This window comes from Miscanthus floridulus, chromosome 3, assembly GCF_019320115.1.
Source record: "Miscanthus floridulus cultivar M001 chromosome 3, ASM1932011v1, whole genome shotgun sequence".
Lineage (NCBI taxonomy): Eukaryota > Viridiplantae > Streptophyta > Magnoliopsida > Poales > Poaceae > Miscanthus > Miscanthus floridulus.
Window position 1 is genome coordinate 5,349,288 of NC_089582.1, and position 14,996 is coordinate 5,364,283.

Sequence of the window (14,996 nt, forward strand, 5' to 3'; positions counted from 1 at the left end):
GATGGTATGTTGGTAGTTGTTGGATCCCTGCTTCTGGAGGGTCACATTCTGCCGAAGAACTTGTACGAGTCACAGAAACTTCTTCGTGCCCTTAAGATGCCGTATGAGCACATCCATGCTTGTCCGAATGGTTGCGTCCTATTTAGGAAAGATCACGAGAAAGCAACGCACTATCCAAAGTGCAAATCCTCTAGGTATATGGAGGTCGACACTAGTGATGGCAAGAAGGAACAGCTTGGTATCCCCGTGAAGGTCCTACGGTACCTTCCTGTCATACCGAGGATCCAACGGCTGTACATGATAGAGGAGTCCGTGAAACAGATGACATGGCACAAACATGGCAAAAGATACAATGCTGACAAGATGGTACACCCATCGGATGGCGATGCATGGACCCATTTCGATGGCATACATCATGGTAAAGCTAAGGAGGCTTGGAATGTATGTGTAGCACTGGCAATAGATGGGTTCAACCCCTATGGATTGCTGGTGGCCCCGTACACTTGTTGGCCCATGTTCATGATCCCCCTCAATCTCCCCCCCGGCGTCATGTTTCAACCCAAGAACGTATTCTTGTCACTGATAATTCCTGGACACCTGGGGAACAAGATGGGTTTGTTCATGGAGCCTCTCATTGATGAATTGATCCTTGCTTGGGAAAAGGGGGTACTGACATACGACCGAGCTACAAAGAAGAACTTCACAATGCATGTGTGGTACCACTACTCCCTGCATGACTTCCTGGCGTATGGCATATTCTGCGCGTGGTGTGTTCACAGGAAGTTCCCATGCCCAATATGCAAGACAGCTGTGAGGTTCACTTGGCTAAAGAGGGGTGGCAAGTTTTCTTCATTTGACCAACATCGTCAATTCCTCCCTCTTGACCATCCATTCAGATGAGACGTCAAGAACATCAGGAAAGGGGTTCAAGTCACCGACCCTACACCTAAGATGATGATCGGTGCCGAGCTCCATGCTGAGATAGAGGCTCTCAAAGATGATAAAGAGAAAGGTGGTTTTATTGGATATGGTGAGGAACACCAGTGGACTTATAAATCGAGCTTGACTAGGCTCCCCTATTTCAATGACCTTCTTCTTCCACACAACATTGACGTAATGCACACAGAAAAGAATATCGTCGAGGCACTTTTTGCAACACTCATGGACATTCCTGATAAGTCAAAGGACAACATTAAGGCTAGACTGGACCTGGCAATGATGTGCGATAGGCCAAAGCAAGTGATGAAGCCTCCCGCGCCCGGCAAGAAATGGAGAAGGACTCCGGTCGATTTTGTCTTGAAAAAGGACCAAAGGAAGGAAGTACTGCAGTGGATCCAGACGTTATTGTTCCCTGATGGGCATGCGGCGAATTTGAGTAGGGGAGTGAACTTGTCCACTATGCGAGTCTTAGGGATGAAGAGTCATGACTACCACATATGGATTGAGCGGCTCCTTCCTACGATGACCCAGGAATACGTCCCTAAGCATGTGTGGCGCGTGCTGGCAGAGTTGAGCTATTTCTTCCACCAGCTTTGTGCCAAGGAGTTATCTCAGGATGTGATTGATGACTTCGAGAAAGTGGCACCTGTGTTGCTCTGCAAGTTGGAGAAGATCTTCCCACCCGGCTTCTTCCTAGCGATGCAGGATTTGATTTTGCACCTACCGTACGAGGCACGAATGGGGGGGGGCCCGTGCAGGCCTGTTGGTGCTATACAATTGAGAGATGTATAAAGATTCTTCGGAAAAAGTGTAGAAATAAAGCCAAAATTGAGGCTTCTGTGGTAGAGGCATTCATTCTAGAGGAGGTGTCAAACTTCACAACAGCATACTATAAGGATGGCCTTCCCAGCGTGCACAATCATCCCCCTCGTTATAACGCGGACGAGAGTTCATCGAACCTCAGCCTTTTCAAAGGGCAACTCGGAAAGGCAAGCGCATCGGGCACCAAGACCTTGCGACATGATGAGTGGCGCACTATCATGCTGTATGTGTTGTTGAACCTTGACGAAGTGAAGCCTTATGTGCAGTAAGTTCTCAATGAGCTTGTTACATACGCCCTTGTCACTATCCTCCATCTATCGAACCCCCTTATCTCTTGTTTTTTTAGGGAATTTCTGAATAAATACTAGAGAGGGAATATGGCTCCTTCCCCTCAAGAAGAAGATAGTCTTCTCAAAGATGGTGTGCCCGATTTCATATCCTGGTTCGATACGAAGGTACCGTCCAATTTACCTCGTTCAATCTTTGACATCCCACTTTGTTCCTACGAGCGAGTAATGTAACGATCTATCCGGCCTCACCTTGCAGGCCCACAAGGATGCAGAAATGGATGCTGAGTTGAAAGGGCTCGCCAAAGGCTTTGCCTACAAGGTCAAGTCATTCACCGTTTATGATGTGAATGGCTATCGCTTTCACACAAGAAACTATGAGCGGAGTCGGCCCAATCGGAAAACCATGAATACCGGAGTTCATACGCCTGGCACCGATGAGCACGACTACTATGGCATAGTAGAAGAAATATACGAGCTCAATTTTGAGTATCGCAAAGCTCCTAATCAAGTCGTATTCAAATGCCATTGGTTCGATCCTAATGTCACGAGAACAGCCCCTGAGATTGGACAAGTCGAAATTCAATAGAATTCTATCTATCAAGGAGAGGATGTCTATATTATGGCTCAACAGGCCACGCAAGTTTATTATCTCCCATGGGCGTGCCAAAAAGACCCCAATATTATCGGTTAGTACCTTGTGCAGTTGGTATCGCCATACGGTAAACTGCCTGTCCCAAACGATGAGGATTACAACTTTGACCCAAACACACAGGAGTTCTATCAACTAGAGGGGCTAGAAGGGAGGTTTGACATAGACATGTTTTCGCTGATGGGCATGGAAGTAGACAATGACATTGATTAGGACGATGGAGATGAGGACGACGAAGAAGAGGTGCAAAATGCTAAGGACTTACAAATGCTTGAGCGATTATAGTTAGGTGATGACAATGATGACAACGATGGAGATGAGCCCGATTTACTCGACAATATTGATAGTGATGATGACACCTATGATCCAGCCGCTGCCGATCGTGAAGAATATTTCTAATTCATGTAATACTATATTATTATTATTATTATTGTTATTGCAATTATGTTTCGTTCATTTTGCATCTCTTTATAAGTACTTGTAATTTAACTGTGCTAATTGGTTTACTCTTTGAAATTGCAGGCACTCGACAAAATGCCGGGCGGAAGGCAAGCCCATCGGGGGGTCAACTCCCTCTACATGAGGGAGCGCTCACCACCCCATGCTGAGGAGGACCCCTTGCCGGAGCCGCCGATGAGGAGGACAAGGAGCGGCTGCCCCCGCGGCCGTCCGAGGATGAGGGTGCAGCCGGCTGCCACCCCATCGGTGGACAAGGACGACCAGGTGGTGGGCCTGCACATAGGCGGGGGTTGCACTTCCTCTGACTCGTTTGACCACGGGGAGGCGGTGATAGCGACACCAGGGGGTTCCACTAGCACTGCCTCTGGCTCTACCTCGTCGAGAGTCTACTTGCGCGGGCCCTCGCAGCTCTCGGCGCGGCTGATCCCACTTCACCAGCGCCCGGTGATTCGACCCAGCGGCGACAAGTAAGTATTATTTCACTACTATTTCATATGACATATTGAAAATCGAACTGGAGACTAACAATTCTTCTTAATGACTCTTGTAGCAACTGGGAAGTTGTGTTTGAAACGGGCTGGCACATCAATGGCACCCTGGGCCTTCTGATTCGGCAGCACTACCCTGGCATGGTCACCTACGCCTCGGTGACTTCGCCGCCCTGGACGTGGGACCACTTCTACGCCGCCGAGGACAGCGAGTTCGGCACCGTTGCGGCGCGGATCAAGGCCGAGTTCTGGGTGAGTCTTCATCGCACTAAATTGGTCAATACTATGCATTCATTGGTCGTTCTTGAAATAATGAAACGATACATGATGTCTGTATGTAGGACTTCTTCAGGTGCGATGAAGGGTTTGAGGACCGGGCGGCGCGAGTGCAGGACAAGGTCTGTAGGTCCCGACTCTTGGACCTGTACCACGAGATGCGGCTCCAATGCATCATCAACTACAGCACCGACGGCCTTGGTCAGGTGGTGAGGATGGCCGATGCCAGGACCAGGACGCTCACCAAGGAGCAGTACCTCTCGGTAAGTACGAAACATTAATACTGACTCCTTCCATGAAGAATAGGTAGGCTTCATTTCATCTTCTAACATATCAATAACTTGATGGCATGCAGCAATGTCCTGATTGGTGCGCCAGGCACCGCCTCTGCTGGGAGGCCATTGTGGACAGGTGGCTCTCAGAGGAGTGGGCGGAGAAGCACAACATCCGTCGGGACTGCCGCCTACAGATGGGTGGGGCGCCACACCACCAAGGCAACCAGAGCCTCAGCGCGTACGCCCAGACATGGGTAATCTTCTTTGTGTTTTCACCTTTATTTATTTATTCTATAACTCAATTCTCATTACTTGTAATCATCTTTCTGTTTTCCTCGCAGTCCCAGGCGCACCAAGGCCAGGAATGCAACGAGTTCATGGCGTACGCCCTGGCACACAAGGGCAAGGCGACGGCCCCGGAAGTCACCTACAACCCGGCGGACGGGCCCGAGGCGTACACCAACACGAGCGTCCACAGCAAGCTTAGCGAGTACACCTCGGCGGCCCACGCGCACCATGGGGAGGACTTTGATCTGGCCATCCAGCCCCTGGACATAGACCTCCTGATGAGGATGGGAGGAGGGAAGCAGCACGACCGATACTGGATGGCGGATAGCACAGTCGACTCCACCTCTGTTCCCAACCTCGTCGATATATGAGCAAGGAGCACGAGCTCCTCCCTCCCCATACACTCTCAGCAGCAGAGCTCACAACAGCAGATGGCAGAACTTCAGGTTAGTACTATTTTATTCATCGTTCATTGCTTTTACACATCTACCTTGCCTTTGCATTGTTTAAACATTGCGTGTGGAATGTTGCAGGCCGACTTGCAGAGGTTGGAGGCCTAGCAGGTGGCCCAGGCGGAGGCCCATCAGTTGGAGATGGAGGCTGTACAAGCCCAGAGGGCGGCCGAGGCGTAGAGGCTGCAGGACATGTTCAGCTTCATGGCAAGCCTTCAGGCCTTGCCAGGTGTGGTCGTGCCCCAGTCGCTGCTCGCTCCAGTTGTGGCTCCTTCTCCTCCTGTAGGGACTCCGGTGAGTATATATGGTTGTTTATTCCTTTAGCTTGTGCGGCCCTCCTGTAGATACTCATGAATTCGCTTCTCCTTTGTGCAGCCACAGTCGGCGGGTTCGAACCCGACTCCTCAAGGTGGCCCTTCTCCATAGGCCGGGTGGACAACTAGCCCTCCTCAAGGTGGCAGTTCACACTCCGGGTGGGGAGGCTGGCAGTAGGTACCGTTTATTTGTTTCTTTTCATGTTGCATGGACTTGTGTTAGACTTAGCCTTACGTTGGACTACTACTAGAGACATATATATATTGTGATGGATATTGTCATGGATGATGCGAATGTATGTGATGGATTATGGACAATGGATTTGTATGTGATGTATTATGGATGGTGCATGTGTATGTGATGGGTTATGGATGTGTATGTGATGGAATATGGATGTGTATGTGATATATCCTGTGCTGTGTGTTGATATATATGTGATTTCTTTGTTTGTGCTGATGGAAAGCAAAAAACAAAAAAAAGCAATTTCCCCTCTTTGCCGAGTGCCACACTCGGCAAAGAGGGCTTTGCTGAGTGCCGTGACCATGGCACTCGGCAAAGCTGGGAAGCAGAGACCCAATTTCCCAGCTTTGCCGAGTGCCAGAGCCATGGCACTCGGCAAAGATTTTTTTTAAAAAAAGAAAAAAATTCTTTAACGAGTGCAAGAGTATGGCACTCGGCAAAGAATTTTCAAAAAAAAAAGAAAAAATTCTTTGCCGAGTGCCGCTGAGGTGGCACTCGGCAAAGAGGCCGTCAGAGTTGACGTCGGATTTTTTTTGCCTGAGTGCTGACGTGACACTCGGCAAAGGCTTTACCGAGTGCCCGATATGTGGCACTCGGCAAAGAAACCTTTGCCGACTGCTCTTTGCCGAGTGCAGCACTCGGCAAAGCCTTTACCGAGTGCGGCACTCGGCAAAGCCTTTACCGAGTGTATTTCGGGCTTTGCCGGGTGCTGCAGGCACTCGGCAAATTGCCGGTTTCCTGTAGTGTGTCATCACTGTTATAGTGATGTAAGGTAAGATATTAGAGGAAAAAACTTATTGGGTATTTAAAATGTCTATTGTTTAAGTGAGGTCTGGAAAGAGATGGCAGCAGCCCCTGGGCAAATCTGAGATCAACGATTTCTCATTAGAATATATGTTGAGACTTAGTTCTCTCCCAAAAACAAATTAAGACCAGATAAGCTAGTACCAGGAATTGAAAGGGTGAGGGTGATGCTCACCACTGGTGCTGCACCACACGCCCAATATATGTTGAGATAATGCAGACTTTTAATCTAAGAATGATTGTGCGGATTTGTTTTCTAAGAATAATGTGACTAGCAACTACTTCACAAGCACCAATACCACTACTGCTCAATACAGGATCTGTCACCTTGAAGTCAGAAACCAGTTCTGTAGGCAGAAAAAAAATGCCAACAACAATAGAGAACTAGATCAATCTACCTCTTAGAAATTTACAGCTTATGTCACATCAGAGTCTGCACTCTGCATCACATGATAAAAAAAAATATTGGCGTCCAACTTTCTAGCAAGATATATGAGATAAAAACATCAGAGTCGAGAGAAAATCGGTCTGTGGTAGTGATAGTATGAGCATGAGATCCTATAGAAGTCAACTACGAGGAAGTGTGCAGGGTAACTTACCATGTCACTTTATGCTTCCTTAAGCATGTCAGGTGGCATCTCTATTTATTTTTTGTCAGCAATGCCAACAAACATGATAGTCTGGGCAGTAGGCACTTCAAACTAAGAATACAGAACACCATGAAATCAGATGATGTACAGGTCACCTAGAGCTAACATGAGTTGCACCAAAATGAACAGTAGTGCATACTTAATAAAAACTGTACACCAGATTTGTTTTATAAAAGAATTCACCCGTATCAGTGAAAAATGCAGCTGCCCAATACAAATTCAGTGCCTATTGTTAAAATTCAGTGTTCTCGCACCTCTATAGATGGGTAAATAAATTGCCTAAAACAATATAAAAGCATTTGATTCTTGTACATTGTGCACTGTTGGATTATATCTCATACATATTGTATTGTACACCTAAACCAGAGGCAATGTAGTTTTTTAGTGTCCACACAGTACAGTTAGTGCTTCACAGTGTGTAGTAATAGATGAGGCCACAGGTGTGTGTTGCAGAGTCCTTTATTTGCAAGCAAACATTTTGAGAAGTCAAATCATAATATTCAGTGTCTATTGTTCAGTGCTCTAGCACTCTGTAGAAGGGCAATCTAAAAATTCAGTGCCGAAACCGGATCTATGCATAACTAGTATTTATCTCAATAAGATAGCTAGTAGTGACAAGCAATGAATAAGATAGATTGCTAAAAGCAGTTAGCTCAACAATTCAGTGCTTCGTCTTACCTTTATCAGATTTATCTCCAAAAGGCCCTAGCACAGTAGCTCTTTCAGTTTGCAATGATGCACCCAACCTGCAAAGAAAAGGTCAAAACAGCATTGGGTAGAGACATTGAGGTGAGCAATGCAAAATCATGGATCTAGCTGAACAAAATTCCATGGGGGAAATATACACCACACACTGTAAGGATAAATACTAACATAAATTTATTAAACAAATCTGCAAAATATGTAATACCAAGAATGCAAACAAGATTGGAAGGGAATGAAACTCACTAGTTTTATGTATGCTTTTATAAAATAAATCTCTTGACTGCCCTTGTATACTTTATGTTCATGAAACAAAAAACATTCAGATCCTGGTGTCCTGGTGACATGCGAGTGAGCTAGAGTATGGAGGGGAGAACAGGAAGAAGATTGCACAACTGGGAGGATGGCCGCTGGCCTGACGCCCTGGCCCTGGTGCATACGCTTGTGATTAGATCAGATCGAAATACAAATTGCCAAATAGATTAAGCTAGGGTTCTTCTGGTGCTCGGCTTGGCACAGCAGGAAGGGCGGAGAAAGGGTGCTTACTTTAACCATAACACCGGGGGAGCATGCGCTACCAGGGGATCTCGTGCTGTGCCAGGGATCTCACGCCGCCGCCCAGCGTTGGGGGATCTCGGGTGGCCCAAGCACTGCCTGGGGTTGGAGGGTGCCGCGCCCGCCAGGGCTAAGGCCGCCCAAGTGCCACTGGCACGCAGCACGAGGGCGTGGAGGAGAGAAAGGGGCTGCAGCATGTCGACGACGTGCCCGCACTGGTGTAGGGGTGTCGGTGCGGTTCCGAGAGGTTCCGCAACACCATGGTCCTGAGGAGGAACGAGAGGGAGGAGCTGTGAGAAGAGAAAGGGAACCTCGACTCAGCATATCATAGGGACGCATGGTGCGGGCAGTCTTACCTGCGCTTGGCCGTGCGCCCGTGCTCCGCTGCCGGCTGCTGAGATCCAAGAGGCAGAGAGAGAAAGGGAAGGGAAATGGGGAGAAGATTCAGGGAGGTGAGCAGGTAATAGGATAAGGATGAACCTTGTTTTCAACACATTAAACTTTCCCATACCTGTCATTTTACCCCTGGGCTAGTTCTGCTAACCAGTTTTGTGTACGTGGACAGCTTTGGTGGCATTCTTGACCACGCTCGTCTTGGGCCACCTGCCTATAGCACACGCTACGCCGACCACCTCACTCACCTCCGTGAGGAAGCCATCCACCTCGAGGGCGTGCACCACAACGTGGCAGACGTTGATGTCGCGCTCCTCGTGGATCCTTGAAGGCACAACTATAGTCTAAAGCCTTATCTCCCCATAGCATTTGGCGATGGTGAATAAGCTTAGGTGGCGCGGGATGTTGTCTCTGGCACCGCAAAGGATGTGGCCACATTATAGGGAATAGGTTGGTGGGGAGACAATGTCAGAACTTTGCTGAATGTCACACTACTGGTAACAGAGTGGAGGTGGATGAAGTCGATTTAGTAGAGGCGATTGTGGCCACGGTAATCTGAAGTGGCCTCACGTTTGGTGGTTTGTTGCACCCTGTGCCGTTACTGCCGAGAGCGAGATCGTACCTGTGGGCGATGGCAGCACCACTTTGGAAGGTGACAACTCCGTGGCCACCAACACGGCTGCTACTGCCGCCACTTGATCCCGCCGGCACCACGGAGGCGCACGATGACGTACTATGGGTTTGCCCCCTGGGGGACCTAGCGGATGGAGAGTGGGGGCGCACTTGATCCCACGAGGACATGCATGCATACATAGCACTATGCTCAGGGCGGGCAGTTATTCCATCGTCCACTGGGAACACATGTCACCATGGCCTTCGTGGAGGCAAAGTCAACGCGACGGCTCGTGGATGCCGCACATACGCCTAGTGGCTGCATGTGGCTTGACCATGCCCCTTGACGCCGCTGCTACTGTTGAGCACGTGAATGTGTTCCTCGCGGTGGCCGTGGCATCCATGATGTGCCACTGTGCAAAAAAACTCAAATAGCTGCCTGCACCATCTACAGACGCCGAACAAACGCGTCTGTGATATTAATTCACAGATGCGCGTTCCCAACACGCGTCTGTAGTAATTCGCCGACCAGTTGTCCTAAATTGACAAGATGGACAGATTCTGGATCATACGCATCTGCCCACGCCAGGGACACTATCTGGGCGTTGAGATGTTAGCAACCGGTTTACTTTGATCCTCATCAAGAAGGTTGTATGCCACGCCTAACTTCTTGAGATTCAGTGCGACAATTGTGCGCTACTGCAAGCTCCTAGTCAAACAGCTTTATTTTTAGGAGACACTTGGAGTGGATGGAGAGATTGTCCAGCCCATGTTATTCGAGGATACTGAGCTTCTGCAAGCACGGGCACCGTGGTTCGGAGCGTTGTAGAGGATGCACGGGCCATGTAATTGGACGCGGCTCAGGGAGAGGTTGGTCAGCATTGTCAAAGATGCCCTAGGGAAGGAAGGCGAGGCCTTGATACCGTAGCTTGGGCTGAATCTTGGTGGCTTTCTCGAAGCAGGGCAGCTCAAAGAGGCCTCTATCCCAGGCCTCCTCCACATCCTCCTCGTCGTCAACGTTGGCGGCCGCGGCGGCACTCTACCAAACCACGTTGCGCTAGAGAAGGTCACCGACCAGGTGGCGCACGGCGGCGGGAAGCAAGGCATCAACAATGACATCTACATTGTGGTTCGGAGACAGCATTGCCGACATTGACGACGACGACGATGACATCCTAGCAAGTTCACACATGACAAAAACATTTATAAGAGCCAGAACATGTCCATCACAATTTGCAGCGACATGATCATCGGTACATAAAAAACATTTGTGGTAAAATATGAATTTTCTATGTATGCACCTGGGTAAAAATGTGGGATACATTTTTCTAGGTTTTGTATGTCAACATTTATATGAATTCCCTACATATATTTATTTTTTGCTAAATTAATAAGTTCTTTTATGAGGGGACATGAAATGATTTTTAGGGGCTTTGGATTGTATTATTGTGGGAGTATACCTCAATACGTGGAAAGAAATTAGATTTGGTTTTGAAAATGACAGGTCTTTCTCCATTGTGTTTGGCCACCACTTTCTACCACTCAATCGTAAATGTTACCATCTTCTTCATACTTGCCCACATAGTCCACACTCAGTTCTCCACAGCACACGACATCCTTGGCACATCACTTACTTTCTACCAACCGCCCTACCCACTGTGTAGATCTACAATTGGGAATGTTGTGATGCATCGCGCCATCACAAGAACTACGTGCACCTGTAATCTCATTGCATATAATATGATATAAAAGCCAAACATGGAAGTTTTAATAACATCTCTTATAGAAACTCTTATGTGGTTTGGACCAGAACTAAAACTCTTACTACATAGAACCATACAAGATAGGAAGTTCACAACTACAGATATGTCATCGCCGTTGGTTCAAAAGTGCCCATCACCGGTTTTTGCCCTCGTTGGCGAAAGGTCAGCAGTAATCTCGTCTCTGTTGGTTTCAAATCGACTTTAGAAATGAAGAATACCTCGGCTCGTAATACAAACCGGGGGGTAATAGTTTTATAAAAAAACCAAAAAAAAATCCAGCTGTTGGCAAGCCAATGCTACTTCCAGCCCACCGTCATGGCCTCTACCACCGTCATGGCCCCTACCACACCTTTTGTATAAAAGTAGTAGCGAGTGAACATTTTCTTTTTAGTGTGGCCTGAGCAGTTAGTTGATATAGAAAGTAGTAGCAAGCGGACATTTATTTTGTTTCGTTGTGGCAAGATGTGTCATGAGGTGGTGCGTCGGTACATAAAGGATTAGCATGTGAACATCTTTTTGTTTTGATGTGGCTCAGCGGGTTGGTATAAAAAGTAGTAGCAAGCACACATGATTTAAAGTGCGGGATACATTTTCCCTGGTTTTATATCTCAATACAGGAAAAACATTTTTTGCCTGAAGGAATCCGATGTGGTTTTAAAAATTGAAAATCTTTCTCCATTGTGTTTGGCCTCCTGTTTCTACCACTCGATAGTCAATGTCACCATCTTCATCATAGTTGCCAACATAATAGTCAACCACTCAGTTCCCGGCGTTCCCTCCGCCAGCACGCTACTGCAAGGGGATCCAAAGCCCCTGTGACCGGTTGAGCATGTCCACCATGGACGTCGTCTGGTACCTGCGGACGAGGCCCGTGAGGTCCGTCGAGTCGCCAAGCACAGTGGCACGCTGCCATGAGTGGGAGCTCAGCCCGGACAGGATATAGGCGTCGCCAGACCCCTCATACAGCTGCGGTTTCAGCGCGCGCTCCTGCATCTCCCGCCGCTCGGCCACTAGCGCCTGCTTTTGCTGGTCCCAGGACAGCGACGCGCACGACTCCAGAAGCCGCGCGGGTGTAGTCGCCCTCCTCCTACCGCGACACTCGCGCTCCAGCTGCAGGGACATCGCCGCGCTCACCGGGAACTCTGGGCAGAGCAGCATCACCGGGTCGCCTCCAACCCGCACCATCTCCGTGGTGACTGTGTCGTGGTAGGTGCAGCTCGGCCGGACGAGTGCAATGGACATGTGTGACGGCGTCACGCGCACGGTGACGAGGAAGTCCCTCTCCTCGTCGGCGTAGAGGCGGCTGACGTGGATGAAGGCGACGCGGCAGTTGCCGTCCACTCTGCTGGCGTAGCTGCCAGACATAGTGGACATGATCAGCAGCACGCCTTAGTCGGCGCACTCGACCCTGAGCCGCGTCTCCTGCGCCACCACGCAGAGAGGAGCCCGCCGATGCACGGCGCGAAGGCGTCCTGGATCGACCCCACCACGTCGATTAATAAGAAGGTGCCGCTGGACATCTGGGCGACGGCGTGCATCGCCCTGGAGTCGTGGTCCATGCCGAAGCCAAAGGCATGGATCGGGACGTAGAGCTCGCACCTGGGAAGGATGGAGCGCGGGACGAGCGGCACGTAGTCCAGCGCCGAGCCGTCCCATGGCAGGAAGTTGTAGGAGTCCACGCCGTCAGAGAGCAGGATGATGCTGCACACCGGGTTCCTGGCTTGCCTGTCCTCCACCATCCTGGCAGCTTTCCGCAGCTTCTTGACAATGTTGGTGCCGCCATCGGCGACGAGGGAGTCGACAGCCTGCAGCGACTGCTGCTGTCCGAAGGCGGTCATCTTCCAGAGCGGGAACAGCCTGCTGGCTGACGAGGAGAAGGCGATGACCTCGTGGCTGACGACGATGCAGGCCCCAGCAGCAAGGCCACAACATGTCTAGCACAATATGCAGTGACATGAGCATTAGTTGGTAAAAAAACATTTGTGGTGGAATATTATTTTTCTATGTATGCACCTGAATAAAAGTGTGGGATACATTTTCATAGGTTTGGTATGTCATAATTTATATGAATTCCCTTCGTATATTTATTTTTTTTGCTAAATTAGTAACTCTTTTTCTATGTGGGGACATTAAATGATTTTTAGGGGATTTGGATTGTGTTGTTGTGGGAGTATATCTCAATACAAGGAAAACCTTTATTGCCCAAAGAAATCAGATTTGGTTTTGAAAATTGTAGGTCTTTCTCCGTTGTCCCTGCATTGTCCCAGGCACCGACCACCGTTATTGCAGGGGTGTCCTCATCTCCATCGCCTGCGGTCTCCCAACCCTGCTTCACGAGATGGCCGCAAGTCTCATGCCGGGAAATGGTGTCCCTGAGCACCCACCCATTGGCGCTGCCACCAGCAGCACTAGTGCTGCCATGCCTGCGGTCGTCGTTCATCCTGCGGAGCCAGACGTTGGGCCTGTTCTCCCCATCCATATGGAAGAGGTGTAGAGGACACTGTTGTCACCCCAGCAACTGGAAACTAGATTTTTCTTGTGTGCTGTATATTTTTTCTGTCGGTTGCACGAAAACTCACAGGGAAAATATAATTTACCCTGTCGGTTCTCTAAACTCACAGGGTAATACATATAACCTTGTCGGTTTAAGTCATACGCACAGGGAAATTAGCTCACAGGATAATTACCTACAATTCCCTGTGAGTTACGCAATTTATCTGTCACATTTGTACACAGGGTAATTTAGGATCAAAAGCGCGCCAATTTTCCCTCCTATGTTTTTGCTTCGCGGGCTTCTTTGCGCTTTCGCCGGCCAATATATTGGCGGCTTTGCGCCTGTGGACTCTAAAAGGCAAAGAATGAAAAAAAAACATCAGACCTTATCCATCCCCCAGCGCCCTCAGCCTCGAGTCGCATCCGCATCTCCACCCGCCGCCTAGCTCCCGGCCGTCGCCACCTCCGCCTCTCCAGCCGCCCAGCTCCCGGCCGTCGCAGCGTCCTCCTCTCCACCCGCCCCGGCCAGTGGCCCGCCCGCCTCCACTCTCCTAGCTCGGCCGGTGGTCCGCCCGCCTCCAGCCAGGAGGCGGCGGCCCGTCAGCCCGGCGGGCTGGTGGCCCTTCCGCCTTCGGCCGCCGGCGTCCCATCCTCAGTTGGCCGTCCGTCCGCAGCCAGCCGTCCATCTGCCTCAGCTCTGCCTAGATTGACGCCCATCCGCCCCGAGCCAGCCGCCCACCTCCTCGTAGCGAGTCGCCACCACGCCGACGCCCACATCGACGTCATCGCTTGCCTGATCCAAGCCTCCGTACAGGTGCATCTAAGGTTTGCCTTGGACCCACTGCACCGGTCGCAACATCCCGCAGTCTTTCTTCCGTCTAATGTCATGTGAATCTATAAGTAATTGCATGGCGTGAGCCCTTCCCTGAACCCTTTCCCTTTTTTATGTGGAATGTGATGGATTGTGTGGTGGTCATCGTAGGTAGCATCTTCGGTCACTGGATCCATCACCTTCCGCAAGAATCTGCTCTGTCACTAGTTTGATTGGAGAGATCTATTACCTTCAGCCACATTTTGCTACGCCACACATCAGAAATTGAGAAGCACCGTTGAGGTTCACTTGTAGACTTAAATTTACTGATGTTCCTTTCATAATTGCTATTGCTAATTTTATTGATAAGCGATGTTTCTTTCACTGTTTCTACAGCCTACAGCAGCAATAGAAGCACCCACAGTCATCTTCAGTTGTCCTTTTGCTTCAAGGTACAACTATTTCTTTTCGCTCCATTGTATAGGCTGTTCATCAGTACAACTTATGCATAGTGCACTATTTTTATTTGTTTGACACAGGTTAAAATAAGCTTCTCTCATATTCGTGTGCTTCCTTCGCTCCCCTCTCAGATCCAGTTGTTGTGGATTCGGGGCAAGTTCAACAAATGGCGGCTATGAACATCTGATGCTCTAGGGCGAGGTCGAGCAAGGTGGCTGCACAATTTGTTGCTGCTCTGGGGAGATTTCAGGCAACGCGCCG

The 14,996-nt window shown here is 49.4% G+C and overlaps 1 pseudogene; it reads right to left on the reverse strand.

Annotated features, from left to right (window-relative positions):
* Positions 1–11,761: 11,761 nt before the first annotated feature.
* On the reverse strand, positions 11,762–13,451 carry LOC136542863 (probable E3 ubiquitin-protein ligase EDA40; annotated as a pseudogene).
* Between the last annotated feature and the right edge of the window lie 1,545 nt (positions 13,452–14,996).